The sequence below is a fragment of the Ictidomys tridecemlineatus genome, chromosome 2 (genome assembly GCF_052094955.1).
Source record: "Ictidomys tridecemlineatus isolate mIctTri1 chromosome 2, mIctTri1.hap1, whole genome shotgun sequence".
In the NCBI taxonomy this organism is placed as follows: Eukaryota; Metazoa; Chordata; class Mammalia; order Rodentia; family Sciuridae; genus Ictidomys; species Ictidomys tridecemlineatus.
In genome coordinates this window covers 15,849,286-15,873,525 of record NC_135478.1, presented here as the reverse complement: position 1 = coordinate 15,873,525, position 24,240 = coordinate 15,849,286, and the positions used below count along the sequence as shown (strand labels likewise).

Below are 24,240 nucleotides of genomic sequence, written 5' to 3'. Positions count from 1 at the left end.
CTCAAATATATTAAGCTATGTGCAAGAAGCTGGACACAAAAGAATTCATAAATGATGAGTTGGTTTTTGTTTTGTTTTGTTTGTACTAGGAATTGAACTCAGGGGCACTTAACCACTGAGCCACACTCCAAGCCCTTTTTTATTTATTTTGATACATGGTCTCACTAAAATTGCTTAGGGCCTCACTAAATTGTGAAGGCTGGCTTTGAATTTGTGATCCTCATGCTGCCTCCCTAGCTGCTAGAATTGGAGTGGTGTGCAACTCTGCCTGATTAAATTGTTCCATTTATATATTATTCGAAGCAAACAGAACTAGTCAGGCCCAGTGATTCAAGCCTTTAATCTCAGCAACTCAGGAGGCTCAGGCCAGAGAATCAGAAATTCAAGAACAGCCTGGGCAATTTAGTGAGAGACCTTGTCTCTAAATAAAAAGGGCAGGCCTGGCTCAGTGACACATGCCTATAATCCCAAAGGCTTGGGAGGCTGAGACAGGAGGATTACAAATTCAAGGCCAACCTAAGCAATTTAGCCAGACCCTGTCTCATGTTAAAACAATAAAAAGGACTGGGGATGTCGCTCAGTGGCAAAGTGCCCCTGAGTTCCATTATTAGTAACTGCCCCGCCAAAGACATATACACAACACATTATGATCATCATCATTATCACTGTCATCATTATTTGTAGTACTAAGGATCAAACCTCAGGGCCTTGTGCATGCTAGGGTACTGCTTTACCAACTGAGCTGCATACACAGCTTAAAATCTATTTTTACTTTTATTTTTATTTATTCATTCATCTATTTATGTATTGATTGATACCAGGGATTGAGCTCAGGGGCACTCAATCACAGAGCCACATCCCCAACCCTATTTTGTATTTTATTAGAGACAGGGACTCACTGAGTTGCCTAGCAACTTGCTGTTGCTGAGGCTGACTTTGAACTCTGAATCCTCCTGCCTCAGCCACCTGAACCTCTGGGATTACAGTCATGTGCCCCCGCGCCCAGCTCATGCCCCAGTATTTGTGTTTGTATGTGTGTGTTTCTGGGGATTGAACCCAGGGCCTTGTACATGCAAGCCAAGATCTCTACCAACTGAGCTATATCCCCAACCCCTCATGCCCAGTATTTTAATATTTATTTGTTTATTTTTGGTGTCATTGGTATTGACCCCAGGGCTTTGTGTATGCTAGGCAAGCACTCTACTATTGAGCCATATCCCCAAACCCTATTTTAATCATTTTTGAGTGTATGGTTCAATAACATTAAGTACATTCACATGGTTATACAACCAGCACCTCCATCTATCTACAGAACTTTTTTAATCATCCCATACTGAAATTCCACACCCACTAAAAAATAACTCCCCATTTGGATCTCTTGCCAACCTGGTAAGTTTACCCACTGTTTTACTTTCTGTTTCTGAATTTGCCTATTTTAGGTATCTTATATGAGTGGAATCATAAAATATTTATCCCAATGTGCCTGACTTACTTAGCATGTTTTTTTTTAAAGAGAGAGAGAGAGAGAATTTTTTTTTTTTAGTATTTATTTTTTTAGTATTTGGCGGACACAACATCTTTGTTTGTATGTGGTGCTGAGGATCGAACCCGGGTCGCACGCACGCCAGGCGAACGCGCTAAGGCTCGAGCCACATCTCCAGCCCTTACTTAGCATGTTTTCATATCAAAATTTCATTCCTTTTTAAGGCTAAGAAATATTATTATAATACATGAACATGAACTTCCTTGCCTTGAGCATAACTTGAATTTTTCTTCAAGCTTCAGCATTGTCATTCTGAATTCTTCTTTCAGTGCCTCAGGCAGAGGGGTTATCTTTATGACTATGACCTTTCTTGAAGGTTTGTTCCCTGCTTCAGTCTCTTGAGCAAAAGGAGTGAGTGCACTATGTGTTCTCTAGATAGAGAAGGGATGTGGCCTTTGATCTGCACCCTTTTTTGGGCTGGGAGCTCCTTTCATAAGAGGCCAGTGGTTTGGAGGAGGTGAACTAAGGGTGTTGGAGGCCACAGCTAGAAGCACACATCTGACTCCTGTATCAAGACAGGCCACTCCCCTCCCTACCCAAGCCAGCTGGGTGAAAGCCACCACCAGGCATTTTTCCAGGCACACATCACCCCAGAACCCAGCCAGAGATCAGCACTGATACCAATGGGGAATCCCAGACAATCCGCACCTAAGTCCAGAATCCTGCCTACAGAGAAGGAGGTGCAGCCTTGTTTGGCTCTCCAGGGCACCTAGGAGATAGAAACAGTGCCCAAGGGCATGTTTAGCTGGTTTATGCATCAAAGCCCCTGCCCCAGAGAACCTGTCTAAGATCCCAAAAGACGATATGCAGCAGCCAGATTTTGTACCTGCCTATCCTTGAACTGATCATACTTGTCATCATCCTTCCTTAAAAACTTGAGAAAGCTGGGCGTGGTGGCATACCAACTGAAATCCCCGCCAGTTGGGAGGCTAAAGCAGGAGGATTGCAGGTTCGAGGCCAGCCTGGGCAATTTAGTGAGACCATGCCTGAAAATAAAAATAATTTAAAAGGGATGGATATATGTAAGTGGTTAGAGTGTTTGCCTAGGCCCTGACGTCGGTTCTCAGTACTGGAAAAAAAAAAAGAAAGAAAAGCAACAAACAATCATGAGAGAAGGGCTGGGGGTGTAGCTCAGTAGTAGAACACTTACTTGTGTTCACAAGGCCTTAGGTTTGATTTCCAGTACTGCAGAAAAAAGAAGTATGTTGTTACATCTTCCAAAGTTAACCTGTAACTTGATTCCCTTCTGGTTTCTTCACTGATGAGCTGTGATGCCTTCAGGTGATATTGTAACAGGGGTTCCCTTGTGGCTTACATGTTTATTTTATTTATTTTTTTTTTTAAAGAAAGAGTGAGAGAGGAGAGAGAGAGAGAGAGAGAGAGAGAGAATTTTTAATATTTATTTTTTAGTTCTTGGCGGACACAACATCTTTGTTGATATGTGGTGCTGAGGATCGAACCCGGGCCGCACGCATGCCAGGCGAGCGAGCTACCGCTTGAGCCACATCCCCAGCCCGGCTTACATGTTTATTTCTTTTTCCAAACCTCCTCCTTTCTGATCTTCTCCTCCCTGATCTTTTCCCTAACCTTTTCCCTGATCTTCTCTGATCTTCTTTTCCCTAACCTTCTGCTCCCTCATCTTTTCCCTGATCTCTCCTCTATAATCTCATTTTCTCTGAATCACCTCTTTAAAAACCCCCCTGTTCCTCCTGATGGGCAGAATCACAGTCTTTGGGACAAGAGTCCCCTGTATTTCTCATTTGCTAGCAAAGCGATAAACTTTCTTTGTCCTGGGCTGGGGTTATGGCTCAGTGGTAGAGCACTTGCCTGACATATGTGAGGCACTGGGTTTTATTCTCAGCACCGTATATAAATAAATGAATAAAATAAAATCCATTTTTTAAAAAAGGCTGGGGATATAACTCAGTTGGTAGAATGCTTGTCTCATATGCACAGGCCCTGGGTCCAATCCCCAGCAACACAAAAATAAATAGATAAATAAAATAATCTTTTTCCTTTTTTCTCAAAACCATGTCCTCATTATTGGATTGGCATGGGGACAAGGACTGAACTTTCAGCAACAATATGAGGATATCAGACCCCAAATCAGGCATGGGACATACACCTGTAATTCCAGCAATTATGGAGACTAAAGCAGGAGGATCACAAGTTCAAGGCCAGCCTCAGCAATTTAGTGAGATCCTTGACAAATTAGTGAGACCTTGTATCAAACTTTAAAATTAAAAGGACTGGGAATAGGCTGGGGATGTGGCTCAGTGGTAGAGCGCTTACTAGCAAGTAGGAGCCCCTGGGTTCAATCCTCAGCACCACATAAAAATAAATAAGTGAAATAAAGGTATTGTGTCCAATTACAACTAAAAAATTAAAAAAAAAAAAAGGACCGGAAATGTAACTCAATAGTAAAATGTCCCTGTATTCAATCCCCAGTACCAAAAAGAAGAAAAAAAAAAAAGTACCAGAACCCATATGCCCTTAATTGGTGGACTCGGGATCATCATCATCATCATCCTCATCCTCATTCTCATCCTTGTCATGTTTTAGTTCTATTGGAGGGGGAAATGGGTTGGCCATCGAGGGTCCTGGGGTTTGTCACCTACAATATTCAAAGAAACATAAATAAAAAACATGGTGGACAGGAGCAGCAGAGAGCTACTTCCAGACTGTCTATAGGACTTTTGTGATCACATGCAATTCTTTTTTTTTTAATTTTTTCTAAATAGTTATACATGACAGCAAAATGCATTTCAATTATTGTATACAAAGGGAGCACAGTTTTCATTTCTCTGGTTGTACACAATGTAGAGTTGCACCACATGTGCAGTCATACATGTACTTAGGATAATGATGTTCATCTCATTTCATCATCTTTCTTGCCCGGTGCCCCCTTCCCTCCCTCCCTCCCTTTTGCCCAAAGTTGTTCCATTCTCCCCATGCTCCTTACCCTATTATGAATCAGCATCCACTTATCAGAGAGAATATTCAGCCTTTGGTTTTTTGGGGATTGGCTTACTTCACTTAGCAGGATGGTCTCCAACTTCATCCATTTACCCACAAATGCTGAGTAATATTCCATTGAGTATATGTATCACAGCTTCTTTATCCATTCATCTGTGGAAGAGCTTCTAGGTTGGTTCTATAGTTTAGCTATTGTGAATTGTGAATTGAGCTGCTATGAACATTGATGTGGCATACAATAATATGCTGATTTTAAGTCCTTTGGGTCTAGACTGAGGAGTAGGATAGCTGGATCAAATGGTGGTTCCATTTCAAGTTTTCTAAAGAATCTCCATACTGCTTTCCATAGTGGTGGCACCAATTTGCAGTGCCACCAGCAATGTATAAGTGTACCTTTTTCCCCACATCCTCACCAACACTTATTATTGCTTGTGTTCTTTATAATTGCCATTCTGACTGAAGTGAGATGAAATCTTAGAGTAGTTTTGATTTGCATTTCTCTAATTACTAGAGAAGTTGAACAATTTTTCATATATTTATTTTTTTTTAAAGAGAGAGAGAGGAGAGACAGAATTTTAATATTTATTTTTTAGTTTTCAGAGGACACAACATCTTTGTTTGTATGTGGTGCTGAGGGGATCGAACCCGGGCCGCACGCATGCCAGGTGAGCTGGCTGCCGCTTGAGCCACATCCCCAGCCCTTCATGTATTTATTGATTGATGTATATCTTCTTCTGAGAAGTGTCTGTTCAATTTCTTAGCCCATTTATTGATTGTGTTGTTGTTGTTGTTATTATTATTATTAATATTTTGGGTTTTTCAAGTTTTTTTTTTCTTTTTGGGTGGGGGATACCGGGTATTAAACTCAGGGGCCCTCAACCACTGAGCCACATCCCCAATCCTATTTTTATATTTTATTTAGAGACAGGATCTCACTGAGTTGCTTAGTACCTCACTAAATTGCTGAGGCTGGCTTTGAACTTGAGATCTTTATGCTTTAGCCTGTGGAGCTGCTGGGGATTATAAGCATGCACCACCCAGCTTTGAGTTCTTTATAAATCCTAGAGATTAGTGCTGTATCTGATGTGCATGTAGTAAAGATGTTCTCCCATCTGTGGACATTCTCTTCATGTTATTGATTGTTTCCTTTGCTGAGAAGAAGATTTTTAGTTTGAATTCACCCCCCCCCGCCTTTTTTTTTTTTTTTTTTTGCGTTGCTGGGGGATTGAACCCAGGGTCTTGTACATGCAAGCCAAGCACTTTAACAACTGAGCTATATCCCCAGCCCCTGAATTCATCCCATTTATTGATTCTTGATTTTATCTCCTGCCCTTTAAGAGTCTGATTTAGGAAGTCAGGACCTAATCCAACAAGATGAAGATTTGGACCTACTTTTTCTTCTATTAGGTGCAGGGTTTCTGGTCTAATTCTTAGGTCCTTGATCCACTTTGAGTTGAGTTTTATGCACAAGCAATTTTTGTCCGATCAACTTGCTCAAGTTGGGGACTCACTTGCCCAAGTTAGATTAGAAAGTCATTGAAAAGAACCCCACTCAGCCAATGAACAAGAGAAATACCCAGGGGGCTGGGGATGTGGCTCAAGCGGTAGCTCGCTCTCCTAGCATGCGTGCAGCCCGGGTTCGATCCTCAGCAGCACCACATACCAACAAAGATGTTGTGTCCGCCGAGAACTAAGAAAAAATAAATAAATGTTAAAATTCTCTCTCTCTCTCTCTCTGTCCCCTCTCTCTCTCACTCTCTCTTTAAAAAAAAAATTAAAAAAAAAAAAAAAAGAGAAATACCCAGTTTGTTTTAAGATACCACCTGGGGAATCTGTGCTTACTGTGATGCATCTGAGGCGCCTCCCTGGGCCTGTAGGCACTAGGGTTTTCCTCATTTCATCAGGAATAAAGTACTAAGCAAGTAGTTTGGGGCCAGAGCATCTGGCCAGGAGCCCTGGCTCTATCCTTATAAGGGGGTAATCTTGAGCAAGTCAGTTAAACTCTGCAAACCTCAAGTTGCTCATTTATAAACACAACAGTCATACCCTTCAATTTCACAAGGTTCCTGAGAGGGTCAAGGGAAATAAAGGCAGTCTTTTATAAATGATGAGATTACATGGATGATAGGGACTATTATTAGTAATGGCCAGGCATTCTCTATTCTGGTATTGGCCTTGCCTTACCCAGGGTAAGTCCCTTCTCCTCTCTGCATAAACTAGAAGAACTTCCCTGTTGATCAAGTCTGACAGTCAAGGATGACTATAGTGAGAAATTTAGGCCATGGGAACCTCTGGGAGGGACGGCCAGGCAAGGCAGAGAAGCAGTCAGTATTGAATGATGGAAAAAGTGACTCCACATGGGGAGTCCAAGATTCTGGCAGCCTTGGATTTAAGTAGGTAGGTCCCAACTGGTTGTCCTCTGTTTCCTGAGCAGCTCCAAAGTGAAGCCTATCCACTGAGTGGCAGGCCAAAATGAGGCCAGGGCCTATGGCCCTGCTGCTTGGAAGGGCCACTCTGAGCAGAGCTGGTATCTGCTGGCCAGGCAGACATTATGTCATCAGTGCATCTGGAAACCACAGACCCGCCCTTCCGGGTCTCCAGGGCCCTAATGCTCCCTGGCCAAGATCCCTGAGTTCCACACTCTTTGTGTCCCCAACCCTTCACATTCCAGGATCCAAGGAATTGAACTGAGACTTCCTGGGCTTCTGTCCAAGCAGCTAGTTCTAGTTTCCCTTCCCTTGGGAGTAAACAATACAACATTAAACAAAGGCCACTGCCTCAGCCTTGAGGAAAATACTGGGTCTTGTTAAATGTGGTGCTTAACTGTTTACTTCTCTATACCCATATTTTGTTCCAAGATAGAAACTGAGGGAACTATATTTATTGTTATTCTCCTGTCCCCTCCCTTGAATGTCCAGGTACTACAAATATTGCTTACTTTGAGATACTGGAGCAAACATGTTTTGACTTGAAAACTTGGGTGTTTGATTCCAGCTTTGCTCATTCTCTTTATTTTTTCCTAGGAATTGAACTCAGGGGCATTCTACCACTGAGCTACATCCCAACCCTGTCCCCGCTCTTTTTTAAACAGGGACTCATTAAGCTACAGAGGCCTCAGTCACCTGGCATTGCACCTTCTTCATCAGTCAATCTCTCAGCCTCTCAAACTGTTTTCTTATCTACAAAATGGGACCAATAATATAGACCTCTGGAGTTACTGTGAGGACACTATGACTCACTGCATGTCAGGTGGTCATGGTCACACACAGTAGGTACTTATTGTAGCTTGGTCTTCCCCACTCTCCATTCATTCTTTCAGGAGGCCTTGGTGCTCAGACTTGAGCCCAAGGCAATGCCCTGGAGGGTTATAAAATCTTGAATTGCTGGGTCCTACACCAAAGCCTCTGTCTGATTCAGCAGGTCTGGGCAAGATTCTGAGATTTGCATTTCTAACAAACTCCCTTGGGCAGCAGCTGCTATTGCCACTGCTGCTGGTCCTTTTTTTTTTTTTTTTTTTTTTAAGAGAGAGTGAGTGAGAGAGGGAAAGAGAGAGGAGAGAGAGAGAATTTTAATATTTATTTTTTATTTTATTGGCGGACACAACATCTTTGTTTGTATGTGGTGCTGAGGATCGAACCTGGGCCGAACACACGCCAGGCGAGCGTGCTAACGCTTGAGCCACATCCCCAGCCCCAGCTGCTGGTCCTTGACCTGCACTTTGAGAACCACTGTTAGAAGAAGTGTGACAGCCCTCCCTTAACTGTGAGGGAAGAAGTGGAAGAACTGACACACCTGCCATCTCCTCCCAGCACAGGCCTTCAACCAAGCTCTAGGGATTGTGGATTTAGTTCAGTGGCAGAATGTTTGCCTAGCATGCCCAAGGCCTTGAGTTCAGTCTTCAGCCCTGAAAAACAAAACAAGGTAACTGAGCTCTTTGATGGACCTATTAAATGTGCAGGACTTCACATATTTTTAATGGCTTTATTGACATAATTTATATATCATAAAATTCTTCCATTTTAATAGGATGAAGTTTTGGAAAGTTTACAGAGTTGTACAATCATCTCAGAATCCCGTTGTAGAACATTGCCATCACCCCCCCAAAAAAAAATGTGCTTAAACCCACCTGTGGTCAAGACCCACGTCCTCTCCAATCGCCAGGCAACTGCTGGTCTGCTTCCTGCCTCTAAGTTTTGCCATATCTATAAGTTTCATATACATAGATACATACCATATATGAGCTTTTGGTATCTGGTTTCTTTTGGTCAGCCTAATGGGAATGGAGGATGTGGCTCAGTGGTAGAGTGTTAACATAGGATGCATGATGCCCTAGGTTCAACCCTCAGCACTGCAAAACAAAAACAATCAGCATCATGTTTTTGAGTTCCATCCATGTTGTAGCATGCAATAATAATCCATTCCTTTTTAGTCCTGCCTAGTACTCCATGATATGGATATGGAGATACCACAGTTTATCCATTCACCAGTGACACACATTTGAGTTGTTTCCAGTTTTTGACATTGTAAATAAAGCTGCTATGAACATTCATATGCAAGCTTTTACGTATTTTCAAATGCTATTTTTAAGGATCAGTCATGATTTACCAACCTCCCTTCTCTGGTCCATAGTGTCTACTCTCTCCACTGTTGGGTAAAGAGTCAATTCCAAAGGGCTAGTGTGGGGCCCTAGCTTCTCCCCACAGCAGTTAGCCAGTTGATATCAAACCCAGACCCCTCCCCAGGTCCTGTCAGTCCATAGCCTCACCTCATCCATCATCATTGCCCTCCCGCTCATTACCCCAAATGTTATGGTTTGATTTAGAGCTGGTGATTAGAGGATTTTGCCTTTCAGTTAAATTAAACTTTTCAAAGCAGCCAGTAGGGAGAGAATGAAAACAGGATTGACCCAGATCCTTTGAAAATCCTGGAGCTTCTCATTCATCAGAGCATCACTAGGACTGGGATGTCCCTTTGAACGGGGTACAGTCTGGTCCAAAACTAGCATTGTCTCCATAGAGCACCTCTCTCCATAGCTAGTCAGGAGCAAACCCAGGACCCATACGCTGGCCTTCTATCACAACCACCCTGTTCCCTTTATGGTGTTTGGCAGACTTCATTCCTAAAACACCTAAGCTCTTCTTTTATCTCAGGCACATTGCAGCAGCTCTGTGGGACACTGCCTTTCCTGTTCTACTTTAGAGACATTCTATGAAGGTCCATGGAAAGCCACATGATAAGGCCACCAAAGTGTACCCTGTATACACACGTTGTCACTTGTAAAGGCCCAAAAGGAGCTATCAGAGCAAAGGTTCAATCTCCAAGACCATTTTCTCCAAGCCAGGGGCCAGCTTTTCTCTCCAAGGACCAGTTCCTCTTCAGTTTGGCAAACCTCTCCCATGCCAGGCAGTTCCTGAACTCAAATCATAGGCCATGCCATTTGTATAGGAGGTTCTGGCCTCAGATCAAAATGTCTAGGTCTGTGCTCCTGTGGGAAGATGGGGAAGTAGTGACCTCAGGCTCCTCACTTGTGCCTGGGTAATGCTTTCAGTCCTGTGCCTCTTGCCTGGACCAGCTAATAGAAGGAGGTGGTAGATGTACCTGTCATGGGAGAATTATGGGGCTTTTATAGGCTAACTCATGTCAGAGAAATACAGAGGGAGGAAGTGGCTTTGTTCCTAGAATCAGTGAAGTGGAAATAAATACCCTTTTGGAAAACAGTCTCCCCTGAGTAGTCTCTTTCAACTTGCTACCCAGATTCACCAAGTCAAAGAGTAGCCCTGCACCAGAGTTAAAGTTGCACTATGTAGTAATGAGAGATTGGGTGAATTAGTCCAGAACTATATGCTTGGGATTGGGGTTATTATTACTGTTAGTAGTAGTAGTAGTAGTAGTAGTAGTAGTAGTAGTAGTAGTATTTGGTGCCAGGGATTGAACCAAAGGGCACTCAACCACTGAACCACATCCCCAACCCCTTTTTTGTATTTTATTTAGAGACAGGGTCTCATTGAGTTTCTTAGGGTCTCACTAAGTTGCTGAGGCTGGCTTTGAACTCACAATCCTCCTGCCTCAGCCTCCTGAGCCCCTGGGATTACAGGTGTGTGCCACCTTGCCCAACTTGGGGCTGGAGTTATAGCTCAGTGGTAGAGTGCTTAGCGCTTGTGAGGCCCTGGATTCCATCCCAACACCAAAATATTGTCCCCCAAAAGCTATGTGCTTGTATATATTGTATAGAAAGGATTTACAGCAAGTGGACAAGAATAAAGGCCCAGAGTATGTCAATCCCAGCCCTGTCACCTACTACCTGTGTGACCTGGGTAAATTAACATCTCTGACCTCAGTTTCTTCATCCATAAGATAGTCATCATCTCATAAGGTTATGTAAAATTCTTTACTCATTACCTGATGATAAGTGTGTCCAAAATGGCAACTGTCATGTTCATTTTATTTATTTATTGTGTTGCTGGGGATTTAACCAGAGCCTCGTGAATGCTAAGCACAAACTCTACAATTAAGCTACACCCCACCCTATTTATTTCTATTTAGAAGAAAATCCTCCAAGTGGCTGCACTGTTCTTAGAGGTTCTACAATAACAGGTGAATGCCTGGAGTGGAAAGAATAAGGGCTTATTAAATCTCCTTGCTCTAAAAACCCACATAATATATTGTTCTCAGAGGATATATCAGAAATTGAGCTGGAAAGAACTGATATTACTCAGCTTTGATATTTATTTATTTACTTAGTATCAGGGATTGAACTCAGGGGTGCTCAACCACTGAACCACATCCCAGCCCTTTTTGTTTCTTTTTGAGAAAGAGTCTTGCTAAGTTGCTTAAGACCTTGCTAAATTGCTGAGGCTGGCTTTGAACTCTCTTTTTTTTTTTTTAAATATTTATTTTTTTTAGTTTTTGGCAGACACAACATCTTTGTTTGTATGTGGTGCTGAGGATCGAACCTGGGTTGCACGCAAGCCAGGCAAGCCACATCCCCATTCCTAGCTTTGAACTCTCCATCCTCCTGCCTCAACCTCCTGAGCCACTGAGATGCATACAACACCACACCTAGCAGATTTTATTATTATTTGTTCTTGTTGTTTTGGGGGGTACTAGGGACTGAACTCAGGGGTACACAACTACTGAGCCATATCTCCAGCTCTATTTTGTTTTTTAGAGATAATTTTTAATATTTATTTTTTAGTTTTCGGCGGACACAACATCTTTGTTTATATGTGGTGCTGAGGATCGAACCTGGGCCGAACACATGCCAGGCGAGCGCGCTACCGCTTGAGCCACATCCCCAGCCCTCCAGCTCTATTTTGTTTTTAATTATGAGACAGGGTCTCACTGAGTTGCTTAGCACCTCGCTTTTACTGAGGCTGGCTTTGACCACACAATCCACAAGCCTCAGCTTCTCAAGCCACTAGGATTACAGGCATGCGCTTCCTTGCCTGGCTAGATTTTATTTTATTTATTTATTTTTTTTTTTAAAGAGAGAGTGAGAGAGGAAAGAGAGAGATAGAGAGAATTTTTTTTTTAATATTATTTTTTAGTTCTCGGCGGACACAACATCTTTGTTGGTATGCGGTGCTGAGGATCGACCCCGGGCCGCACGCATGCCAGGCGAGCGCGCTACCGCTTGAGCCACATCCCCAGCCCCTAGATTTTATTTATTTATTTGTTTGTTTGGTACTGGGGATTGAACTCAGGGACACTTGACCACTGAGCCACATCCCCAGCCCTATTTTGTATTTTTTCATTTAGAGACAGGGTTTCACCGACTTGCTTAGCACCTTACCTGGCCATTACTGGGACTGGCTTTGAATTCAGGATTCTCCTGTCTTAGCCTCCCCAACTGCTAGGTTTACAGGTGTGGGCCACTTCGCCCAGCTTAGATTTTATTTTCAATAAAGCATTTTTTGTGTGTGTGTTTCTACTGTTCATTCGCCCTTTGGTTTCTTCATTTTTAGTTGTTCATTCATTCATTCAATAGAAACTAAAGTGACAGCAGTGTGTCAGAATCTGTGAAATGTGCTGGAAAAAAGTGTTCTCAATACCAAACACATTCCCAGAAGTAAAGATTTGTACAATGTTCAACCACTTTTGCAGTATATTTTGTTGTTGTTATTTTACCTTCTCACATCTTTCAAGGCAGGGATAAGAATATAAAGACTGAGGTTGTGATGATTCACCAACTAAAAAGTAGCATGACTGACTCAGATTCAGGTCTTCTGACATTAGAGCAGTTCACTTTACAGGATACCTCATTGCCAGAGGACAGAGTAATTAATAAATGAGTAAGATGGGGCCCCTCCCTGCAATTCTCCATAATTGATGCTTCTAGAACACTAGTCACCTCCCCTCATTGCAACCTCTTCTTTAGTGCCATATTAGAGGTACTTATTTTCATGGCTCTCTCCATTCCTTGTGGGATCTGGAAGGCAGAGGCAGTTCTGACTCATCTCCATATTCTAAGAGCCTGCCCAGGATAAGGTAAAGGATCCTAACAATGCTCATTGTCCTTCTGGGTTCTTAGTTGCTAACAATGGAGCAGGGCCTGGGGCATAGGTGGTGCTCCAGCTATAAAGAGGCTATAAAGAAAGTAGCAGGATGTGGTGCTACACACTTGTAATCCCAGCTACTTGGAAGTTTGAGGCAGGAGTGTCACAAATTTAAGTCTAGTCTGGACAACTTAGTGAGACTGTCTCAAAATGAAAAATGGGGCCTGGGGTAGTGGCTCAGTGGTAGAGTGTTTGCCTAGCATGTGTGAGGCACTGGGTTTGATTCTCAGCACCACATATAAGCAAATAAATAAAAAAGGTCCATCAATAACTAATAAAAACTTTTAAAAAATGAAAAAGGGCCGGGGATGGAGCTTGATGGAAGAGTGCTTGCCTATCATATGTAAGTCCCTAGACCTAGATTCAATCCCCAGTACTATAGTGGGAATGGGGAGCAAAGATTTGGTTTCTATGTGAAGGAAGTAGGAGAGAGTAGGAGTTTTCAAAGGTTCTGGAAGGCCAAACAGAATTCTGATGTACTTCTATGTCCCGGACTGAAGCTCAGAGTATGGGGAGACCTATACATATCTATAATTAAACACAAGAGTAAGGAATACTTCCAGTCCCTGCAGAGGCTTAGTGCTTGGGTCCAAAACTTTTTTTTTTTTAATATTTATTTTTTAGTTTTCGGCAGACACAACATCTTTGTTTGTATGTAGTGCTGAGGATCAAACCTGGGCTGCACACATGCCAGGCGAGTGCGCTACCGCTTGAGCCACATCCCCAGCCCAGTCCAAAACTTCTGATGGCCAAAGCTGCTTAAGTTTCCTAGACAAGACCTTTGAGTTGGCCCTGGTCAGATGGCCTTGCCTTACAGAGGCATGGAGACACAGCCTCCCGACCTTGCCTTGCTCAAATGTGTAGATGGGCTTCACTGGAGCCAACCACTCAGATGCAGTGGAAGCCTCAGGGCTTAGGGAAATCATGTGGCTCTCATCTGGACACCAACTTTGAGAGTAGTCTTTGAGCCTGATGTGGAATATTCCAATAAACAGCCCAACTGAGCTATGGGTTCCTCTTTCCCAAACTCCTTTTTTTTTTTTTTTTTTTTGCACCAGGGATTAAACCCAGGGGTGCTTAACCACTGAGTTCTGGCCGCCCCCCATTCCCCCCTCCCCCCAGGCCTTTTTATTTTTTATTTTGAGACAACTTCTCCCTAAGTTGCTTAGGGCCTTGCTAAATTGCTGAGGCTGGCCTTGAACTTGTGATCCTATGATCCTCCTGCTTCAGCTTCCCATATCACTAGGATTGCAGGTATGTGCCATGGTGCCTGGCCCCAAACTCTGGATATCCTAAAAATTATACAACTCCTCAACCACCTTCAGTCTGTGTCTATCTATCTATCTCTTTCTTTTTTTTTTTTTATTTTGTACCAGGAATTGATTACCAATGAGTTATGTCCTCTGTCCTTTTTATTTTATTATCATTTTTTAAAATTTTGAGGCAGGGTCTTGCTAAAATTTTGAGGTTGGCCTTAAAACTGGGATACTCCTGTCTCAATTTCTTGAGTTGCTGGATTACAGGCATATGCCACCATACCTAATCAACTTCAGTTTCTCTAAAGTGAATTCTGTTGTCCAAGGGATGAGCCAGAGACAAGGGGTGGGGTGGTGGGGGGAGGGAGAAAAAGTAATGAGAGATAAGATAAAGCATTTAATTGTATGGAGACCCTGAGGATCCAAGGAAGGGGTCATCAATGCTGCCCAGGGAAGCCTGAAAAAGCTTTGGAGGAAGAAGAGGATTGAACTGGGTAAAAAGTATTGGCAGAGGTTTGCTATGCAGTGGGGAGGGAAAGGAGCTTTACAAGAAGGCACAGCATGTTGGGAGACACAGAGCTGTCAATAGGTAAACTGAAGAATGCTGAGAACTCTGGCTGGACTGGCGGATGAACAGGGAGGCAGGAAGTAAGGCAGGAAAGGCCAGCAGGGCAAAACAGAACTTGAGACCTTGCTGGGACCTTAGGACAAAATCTAAACTGTTTGGGAGGTTGAGAAGTTTTGTGTTTGGAAGAGAATCTAACATTTATTCTGAGAAAAAAAGCTGTGCTTGCAGTGACAACACTGGGTCCAGAGGCTTCCAAGCATTTTCTCTTTGTCACACAATGTGTACCTTTTACAGACAGGGACGCGGAGCTATGATGCTGTGGTCCTTCCACAGGCCCAGAACCATATGAGCAGGGAACAGGATGGAAGCAGAGACCTCAGCAGAGCCATGATAGCCCCTTTAAGGGGAGGATGTCCTTCTGTGGAAAGAAGCAAGTTGCAGCTTTTTTTTTTTTTAATATTTTTTAGTTGGACACAATACCTTTATTTTATTTTGTTTGTTTGTTTGTTTATTATGTGGTGCTGAGGATTGAACCCATGTGCTATGTGAGTGCTATACCACTGAGCCACAACCCCAGCCCAGGTTGCAGCTTTTTAAGGAGTTTCCTCTTCTGTTTTTTTCTTTTTTGAGGGATTGAACCAAGGGGTGCTACCATACACTAAATCCTGACTTTGGGGGGTTTTATCTTTTATTTTATTTTATTTATTTATTTTGGTACAGGGATTGAACCCAGGGGTGCTAAACCATTGAGCCACATCATCAGCCATTATTTTATGTTTTATTTTGAGACAGGGTTTTGCTTAGTTGCTTAGGCCTCACTAAATTGTGGAGGTTGGCTTTGAGTTTAAGATCTTCATGCCTCAGCTTCTAGAATCCCTGGGATTACAGAAGTGTGCTAACACATCTATTTTCTTTCTTTCTTTTTAAAAATAAATATTAAAATTTCTCTCTCTAAAAATAGATCTGAATTTTCTTTCTTTCTTTCTTTTTTTTTTTTTAAAGAGAGAGAGAGAGTTTTTTAATATTTATTTTTTAGTTTTCGGCGGACACAACATCTTTGTTGATATGTGGTGCTGAGGATCGGAACCTGGGCCGCATGCATGCCAGGCGAGGGCGCTCCCGCTTGAGCCACATCCCCAGCCCCAGATCTGAATTTTCTATCGACTGATTCTCTCATCTGCTCAATCTAGTGACCACAAGGCACTCAGTAGACTGTGCTTTGGATCATCCCATATTTGTCAACATATCTGGGCCTCCTGAGCCAGCCAGATGTCTGGACTGGCCTTAGAGCTTCTGGACCAGCTACCACACCCTGTATTAGCCCTGCCTTCCCACTTTTTCTACCATGCCAGGTAGTTCTGCAGCTGCCAAGCTTGTCATTCTTCCTCCTGCACACCCAGGTATTTGGGTATTGCAAATGCCAGGTGAGGTACCTCAGTTTCTACCAGTCCTGCTCTTCTTGCCCTCCAGGTACAGGGTAGATGTGGGGCAGGTAGCCAGGGAGAGATGAAGTGTCTCCCAAGCTAAGGATTGCTGAGATTGGACTGCAGCTGAATTAGGGCATTAACCCATCTGGAACAAAAAGCTCAGTTGGATCAAAGGAAAGACACCACACCAAGGGAATCTAATCAGAATGTGACCTCTGCTCAGATGCAAGACAATTTCTCTCCCTCATCAAAGTTAGATCAAGTGGCCCCCACCTCTTCCTGTTCTCTGCATTATCTGTTTAAGACCTACCATAAACCCAGCCACAAATTAGAAAATTAATTATCCTGGAAATTCATAGTTGGAGTCATCCAGAGATGACTTCTGGGATCAAAAAGTTGAAGCCTTAATTCAGAATTGAAGACCAAAGGGTATGGCCTTCAGGGAGCATGGCCTTCAAGGAGCCCTCAGGGAGCCAGTCTGAGTCAGACCACTTTCTATATTGCTTTGTGTTCGAGGAAGGAAATGTCCTCGGTTAAAGTATTTGAACAGAAAAAGAAGATAGAAATAGGTAAAAGGTTGTTATAAGGGAACCTGAAAACACTCTACTATGGCTCAATAACCCCTGTGGGGTGAACCCAGAATCTTGCAAAAAGGAGACAATACACCAGGCATTTTCTCTCATCTAGACCCACTTGGGTACACCTCTTCCCTCCCTGCCTCCAGTACTGTCACACACTCAGGTCTGGTGGTTTGTTCACCCTGATTTCCTGGAAACTCCACCTACCATCCAACCTCTCCCAGGTCCACTCATCTGGCTGCAGCCAGAGACCATGCTTGACAGTGAGGTAGTTGGGTGGGGTCAGGGCAGGGAGGGACCTCAGATTGGGTCTTCATTCTCCTGTTTCTGTTACAGTAGTGGTTCTTGGGCTCAAGGCTGGAAAATACCACATAAGTCTTTGTCCCAGACACTAACTCCATTACCTGTGGCTCCCTAAGACATCTCTTTCCAACATTCCATCAGTCATCCAAGAAGCAATCTTAGTGTGCTTTTTAGGAAGGTGGCTTGAAAGTAGGAGAAAATCAGGAAAGATCTTGGAACCTGAAACCCAAACATTTACTACCCCCTCTATTTTTTTTTTTTGTTGTTTTTTGTTTTGTTGTACCAGGGATTGAATCCAGGGGCGCTTAACCACTGAGCCACATCCCCAGCTCTTTTTTATAGTTTTTTGGAGGTAGGGTCTCGATTAGTTGCTAAATGCCTTGATAAGTTGCTGAGGCTGGCTCTAAATTTGCAATGCTCCTGCCTCAGCCTCCCAAATCTGTGGGATTACAATTGTGCACCAGTGCACCTGGTCCTCACCTCTGCTGTTTGTTACCTGAGTTACCAGAAGCAACTCATCTATTGCAATTAATGTAGGTATTCCTGTCCTACCCCATAGGATGGGGTAAATTCCATCCTGTGAGAATCAAGTAAGAATGGCCACACACAAGATTCAGTACAGGCCAGGTGTGGTAGTGCACACCTGTAATCCCAGCAACTTGGGTGCCTGAGGCAGGTGGAACTCAAGATCAAGGCCAGTCTCAGCAATTTAGTGAGGCCTTAAGCAATTTAGCAAGATTCTGTCTCTAAATAAACTGAGGATGTAGTTCAATAGAAAAGTGTCCCTGGGTTCAATTCCTAGAGTCCAAAAAAGAAAACAAAAATCATTACCAACCACAAAATCCACAGAAAGAAAAACCAGGTGAAATTGCTTATCTTGCAGTTTACTAAACTTATTTGTGAAACTAGAACCTTCTTTTTTTTTTAAAAAAGAGAGAGTGAGAGAGAGAGAGAATTTTAATATGTATTTTTTAGTTTTTGGCCGACACAACATCTTTGTTGGTATGTGGTGCTGAGGATCGAACCCGGGCCGCACGCATGCCAGGCGAGCGCGCTACCGCTTGAGCCACATCCCCAGCCCTGAAACTAGAACCTTTTGTTGAATCATTTTATGATAATGTATATACTCTACATATATAAAATACATATTTTCTTATTCATGAACAAAAGAAATAGTTCAATCAACATTATTTTTTTTAAATATTTATTTTTTAGATACAGATGAACCATGATATCTTTATTTTATTTTTATGTGGTACTGAGGATGGAACCCACTGTCTCACACATGCTAGGAGAGTACTCTACCTCTGAGCCACAACTCTAGCCCCTCAATCAATACTCTTGTACATATATACCATGTATTTATTTATTTTTAAAGAGAGAGTGAGAGAGGAGAGAGAGAGAATTTTTTTTTAAAGAGAGAATGAGAGAGGAGAGAGAGAGAGAGAGAGAATTTTTTTTTAATATTTATTTTTTAGTTCTCGGGGGACACAACATCTTTGTTGGTATGTGGTGCTGAGGATCGAACCCGGGCCGCACGCATGCCAGTCGAGCGCGCTACCCCTTGAGCCACATCCCCAGCCCCTATACCATGTATTTATGTAGTATAAATTCCTAGAAGTGAAATAGCCATATCAAGAAAACATTTGAGCTGGGCATGGTGGCATATGCCTGTATTCCCAGTCATTTGGGAGGGTGAAGCAGGACCGCAAATTTGAGGCCAGCCTGCGCAATTTAGCAAGGCCCTAAGCAACTTAGTGAGACTGTGCCTCAAAGTAAAAAAATAAAAAGGGGGCCTGGGGATGTGGCTCAAGCGGTAGTGCCCTCGCCTGGCATGCGTGCGGCCCGGGTTCGATCCTCAGCACCACATACCAACAAAGATGTTGTGTCCGCCGAGAACTAAAAAAATAAATAAATAAATATTAAAAATTCTCTATCTCTCTCTCTCCTCTCTCACTCTCTCTTTTAAAAAAAATATAAATAAATAAATATTAAAATTCTCACTCTCTCTCTCTCTCTCTTTAAAAAAAAATTCTCTCTCTCTCTCCCCTCTCTCACTCTTAAAAAAAAAAAAAAGTAAGAATTTAAGTACAACTTCATTATAAAAAAAAATAAAAAATAAAAAGGACTGGGAATGTAGTTCAGTAGTAAAAGTGCCCCTGTGTACCATCCCTAGTACCCTGCGAAAAAAGAAAAGATTTGAAGCCATATAGATATATAAATATATGTGAAGCCATATATATATATATATATATATATATATATATATATATATTATATCATATTATATAAATGTATAATAAAATAAAATAAATAAAAATTACTTATTTTTTAATTTAGTGGTACTGAGGCTACCATTGAGCTATATCCCTAACCACTTTTATTCTTTAGTTTGAGACAGGGTCGTGCTAATTTGCCCGGGCTGACCTCAAACTTGCTATCCTCCTGCTTCAACTTCCCTAGTTACTGGGATTACAGGAATATGCCACTGTACTTAGCATATTTTCTTTATAAACACATTGAAAAGGTCTAGAAGGCCACAGGCCAAACTTAAAGAGAAGCTATCTGTTCTGAGGGGTTTGGGTTTAGGAAGAGGAAAGGACGACAGGAAGAGACGTACAGAGGATAGGATGACAGAGAGACCTGTGTGTTTCCATGAGGGGTCAGTCTTCCATTGGTGCTGTGGAGCAGCAGCTAGGTGTCTCTGCGTGGGTGTTCTGGTCTTCTGTTCAATATGTGTTTATCGAGATCATGCATCTTTGGTATCCTGTCCTCATTACATGTACAGATGTGGATTTTTTTTTTTAAAGAGAGAGTGAGAGAGGAGAGAGAGAGAGAGAGAGAGAGAATTTTTAATATTTATTTTTTAGTTCTAGGCGGACACAACATCTTTGTTGGTATGTGGTGCTGAAGATCAAACCCGGGCCGCATGCCTGCCAGGCGAGCGCGCTACCACTTGAGCCACATCCCCAGCCCAGATGTGGATTTCTTATTCACTCTACTTTGGAGGTGTTTCTTGATTTTGTAGATTCAAGTTTTCCACCCAGTCATTTTTTAATTTTGTTTTTTAAATTATTTATTTATTTTGTGGTACTAGGGATTGAATCCAGGGCCTCACCCATGCCAGGCAAGTGCTCTTTACTGAGATACATCCCCAGCCCCTATTGTTTCTTCTTCTTCTTTTTTCAATATTTATTTTTTAGTTTTAGGTGGACACAATATCTTTACCTTATTTTTATGTGGTGCTGAGAATTGAACCCAGTGCCTCACGCATGCTAGGCAAGCACGCCACCACTTGAGCCACATCCCCAGCCCCCCCTATTGTTTCCTTAAAAATTGTTTTTCTCCAGTGGCTCTGGAGGCTGAGGCAGGATCCAGAGGATCACCTCAGCAACTTAGCAAGTGTTAGGCCCTGTAAACAAGTCAAGATGGCGCCAGGTTTTGCCATTAAGTGTGGAAATTCCTTATTGGTTGACTGCTGTATCTAGTTTATGTTAATTAAGATAGCTGTGTGGAATGTATATATACCCCTCCAGTCCTACAATAAATGGCTCCCACTCCTGCTGTATCAATGTACACAAGTGACCCCCCAGCTATTTTGCTGCAGCCGGACTGCGGCAGATGGTGGCCCGTACAGGGAGCCCAGGGACACTTGGGGGTGAGTTGAGGAGGAAAAGCTGCCTGTCCTTAGATAGGATAGGAGCAAATCTGCTCTTTCCTAGGCAGATAGGGCGAGAGGAAAAATGGCCATTTTGAGAAAATGGAGAGGATTGAGATGTTGAGAGCCACAGCTGAAGGAGCCCCAGCAAATTTTCAGACTGCCAGCTGATGATTGGCTCACGGTGGCCCTAGCAACATCTAGCTGATTGGCTCCTCTGCGGTGATGCTCATTGGGCTGTTTCCCTGCCATTTCAGACCACGGAGCTGCTCATTGGGGGACTTTTTTGGCTCCACCCACACAACCCAGCCAATCGACCTCAAGAGCAAAAGGATTGTGGGAGGTGGAGAAGCTTGTGGAGAAGAGAGGCTTGTGGGAAGCCGGTGGTGGCAGTTGGTCTCTGAGGGTTTTTCCTGAGGAGCTGTTTTGTTTGGCGTGTGTGGTTCTAAAAATAAAGTTTGATTCTTTTGACAAGTGGCTCCTGAATTGTGCCCAGCCAGACTGCGGCATTGATACAGTATGTTTGTGTCTTGTTTTGTCTTGAAATGTTGTATTGTCTTTGTGACGAAAATATGGAAGGGGTGAGAAGTAAATTACTAAGGGAAGAAGGCACCCCAGTGGAACCAAGAATAGTTAGGGCATGTGTTGATGGAAGCCCAGGAACTCTAGTCAGAAAGAAGAAAGTTCAGAGGAGGAAGGATTATCAGGAAAAAAGTTGCAGCAAAAGGCTAAATACTTTTCGTTACAGGAGGGTGCGTGAATTGGCCCGGCGGCTGCCACGTGTGCAAGCCAGTCATGGTGCAGGAAGGACTTTCCAAGCTGCGGCAACCAGCTCTTCCCCACCCCCCTCATCACTGCGAGAGCCCAAATCCAAACCTGACCCGGAGGCACGGTCTCACAGGCTCTTGCTCCCTGTGCCCAGTGGCAGTTTGAGTCCAGGACACTCCCTGGACCCTCCCCAGGGCCATCTGGGGATGCCCGGGATGCTGCAGGTGCAAGAAGGCCTGTGTCCCTGAAGTTTGATCATTTCCAAGGCCAGTAACTACAATGGTTCCCCCACACCTGGAAGCTAATGAGTACTATTAAGGCTTATTTCAAATGTAAAAAACTTTGAGATAATGTACTAAATTGTTCAGAAGGTTGTTTTCTTAGTGCCTGCTGGAATACTACAGGATTTTCTTTAGCATCATTGCCGGAGTTCCTGCCTTCATCCCAGTGCGGGTGAGGACAAGGGTGGAAGAATTTCCAGTGTTGCTTAAAACCAGAGGAGACTTCGGATCAAGCTAGCTGCCTGCAGAACTTACCTGGACTGTGATTTACCTGGTCTGTGAGTTAATCTATTGAGACACTGCTTTACCTGGACCGAGACAACAAACTGTAATCCACAACAAATTGTAACTCGGTATCTTTGTTAATGGTGTCATTGCTGGTATAATTTTTCCAAGGACTTCTTGCATGGAGCCATCAATTGGCTTAGTATTGTGGCATTTTGTATCCTCCCCTTCTGCTCGTAGCAGATTATTTATGGTGTCTGTGTAAAAACCACTATGATCGTTATTTAAATTAAACAAAAGGGGGAAATGTTTGGGTCTGTAAACAAGTCAAGAAGGCGCCTGGTTTTGCCAGAGGGAGTGGTTTGTGAAGTAATGCCAGGGAGCCATTAAGTGTGGAGATTCCTTATTGGTTGACTGCTGTATCTAGCTTATGATAATTAAGATAAACTGTGTGGAATGTATATATACCCCTCCTACAATAAACGGCTCCCACTCCTGCTGTATCAATTTTCACAAGTTGCTTGTCACCCCTGGGCTATTTTGCTGCAGCCAGCCTACGGCAAGCAAGGACCTAAGCAACTTAGACCCTGACTCAAAGTTAAAAAAATAAAAACCAGGATAAGGATGTGGCTCAGTGGTTGAATGCCCCTGGGTTTAATCCCTGGTATAAATAAATAAAAATACTTTTCCTCCATTCTCTCTATCCCTTCTTTCTGGGGCTCAAATTTGATGTTAGATCTTATTATGTTCTCTTTCTGCTTCTTTCACACTCTGTTGGTAAATATGATAAGTATGTTTTAGTGTTATATTCTAAATTATTTTCTAATATATTTCCCCAGTGTATGGGAGACATATCTAGGTCTAAGCTGTAGTTTAACCCATCCGTTGAGTGTTAAATTTCAATAGTTATGCCATTTATTTTTATAAGAATGAATGAGTTACTTGAAAAAAAGAAGGGCATTTGCCAGAGGTGTCAGCAAAGATGAAAAGGCCCAACAGGAATTGTGTGCAGGAGCAGGAGAAAATTTCTAGGATGGAGAGATGATGTGTTGCTCAAGTCCATCCTTTAGAGAGACTTCTGAGGTCCAGAGAAGTTAAATGTTCTGCCTAGGGTCACACAGCTGCTTGGAGACAGCCAGAATTCCATTATAGGCCCTCTTAATTATTATTATTTTTTTTGTACTGGGGATTGAATTCAGGGTCACTCGACCACTGAGCCACATCCCCAGCTCTATTTTGTATTTGATTTAGAGACAGGGTCTCACTGAATTGCTTAATGCATCGCCATTGCTGAGATTACAGCTTTGTGCCACTAGCCTGTTAATTTTTGATTAGAGTCTGCCAGTGATCAAGGCCATCCTCCTGGGGAAAGTGTTAGGCATTGAAAAGGTTAAGATGGGGGCTGGGGATGTGGCTCAAGCCTCGCTTGGCATGCGTGCGGCCTGGGTTCCATCCTCAGCACCAAATACAAAGATGTGTCCGCCCGCCGAGAACTAAAAAATAAATATTAAAAATTCTACCCCCCCTTCTCTCTCTCTCTCTCCTCTATCTTTAAAAAAAAGAAAAGGTTAAGGTGGACCCTGCACTGTCATTCAATATAAACCCTGAAGGGCTGCGGGGGTGTAGCTCAGTGGTAGGGTGCTTCCCTAGCTGGAGACCTTGAGTTGATTCCCAGAACTGCAAAACAAACAAAAATGCATCCAAAGCCAGACCAGGGGAGGGGTAGTGAGGATATGGGTGGGGTGGCTCCTGCAGAACCCAAGCTCTTCCCAGTTACTGGTTCTGGGAAGAGTTGCTGGAGGGCAGATGCTCAGAGCCTCTAGAAAGAGGAGCCAAACTTGGTCACCATCGCCATCTGGTGGATCCCCATGGCTATGAGTTGATCTCTGCCTAAAGCCCTGTACGCAGCTGACACTGAACAAAATCTGAAAGGACAAAGGAGGCCTGTGAGGTGGGGGTGTGTGCCAGGCAGGCTGACTGGCCTGGGCTTGAAGAGTTGTCTGCTCCACTCATCACTGTTAGGGTCGCCTCCCTGTGCTGGAGCATGGTACTGTATGGGACTTTGCATGATTTCCAGGAATTCAAGCCTGGATTTCTGGGTG

At 43.1% G+C, this 24,240-nt stretch overlaps 1 long non-coding RNA gene across 1 annotated transcript in view; it reads left to right on the top strand.

The window, feature by feature from the left end:
• The window catches only part of LOC144375011 (uncharacterized), a 36,275-nt gene extending 13,442 nt beyond the window's left edge, over positions 1–22,833 (top strand). The window contains exon 2 of the long non-coding RNA XR_013434270.1: positions 21,613–22,833. This is a non-coding gene — a long non-coding RNA (uncharacterized LOC144375011). The remainder of the gene's footprint in view (positions 1–21,612) is intronic.
• The last annotated feature ends 1,407 nt before the right edge of the window (positions 22,834–24,240 follow it).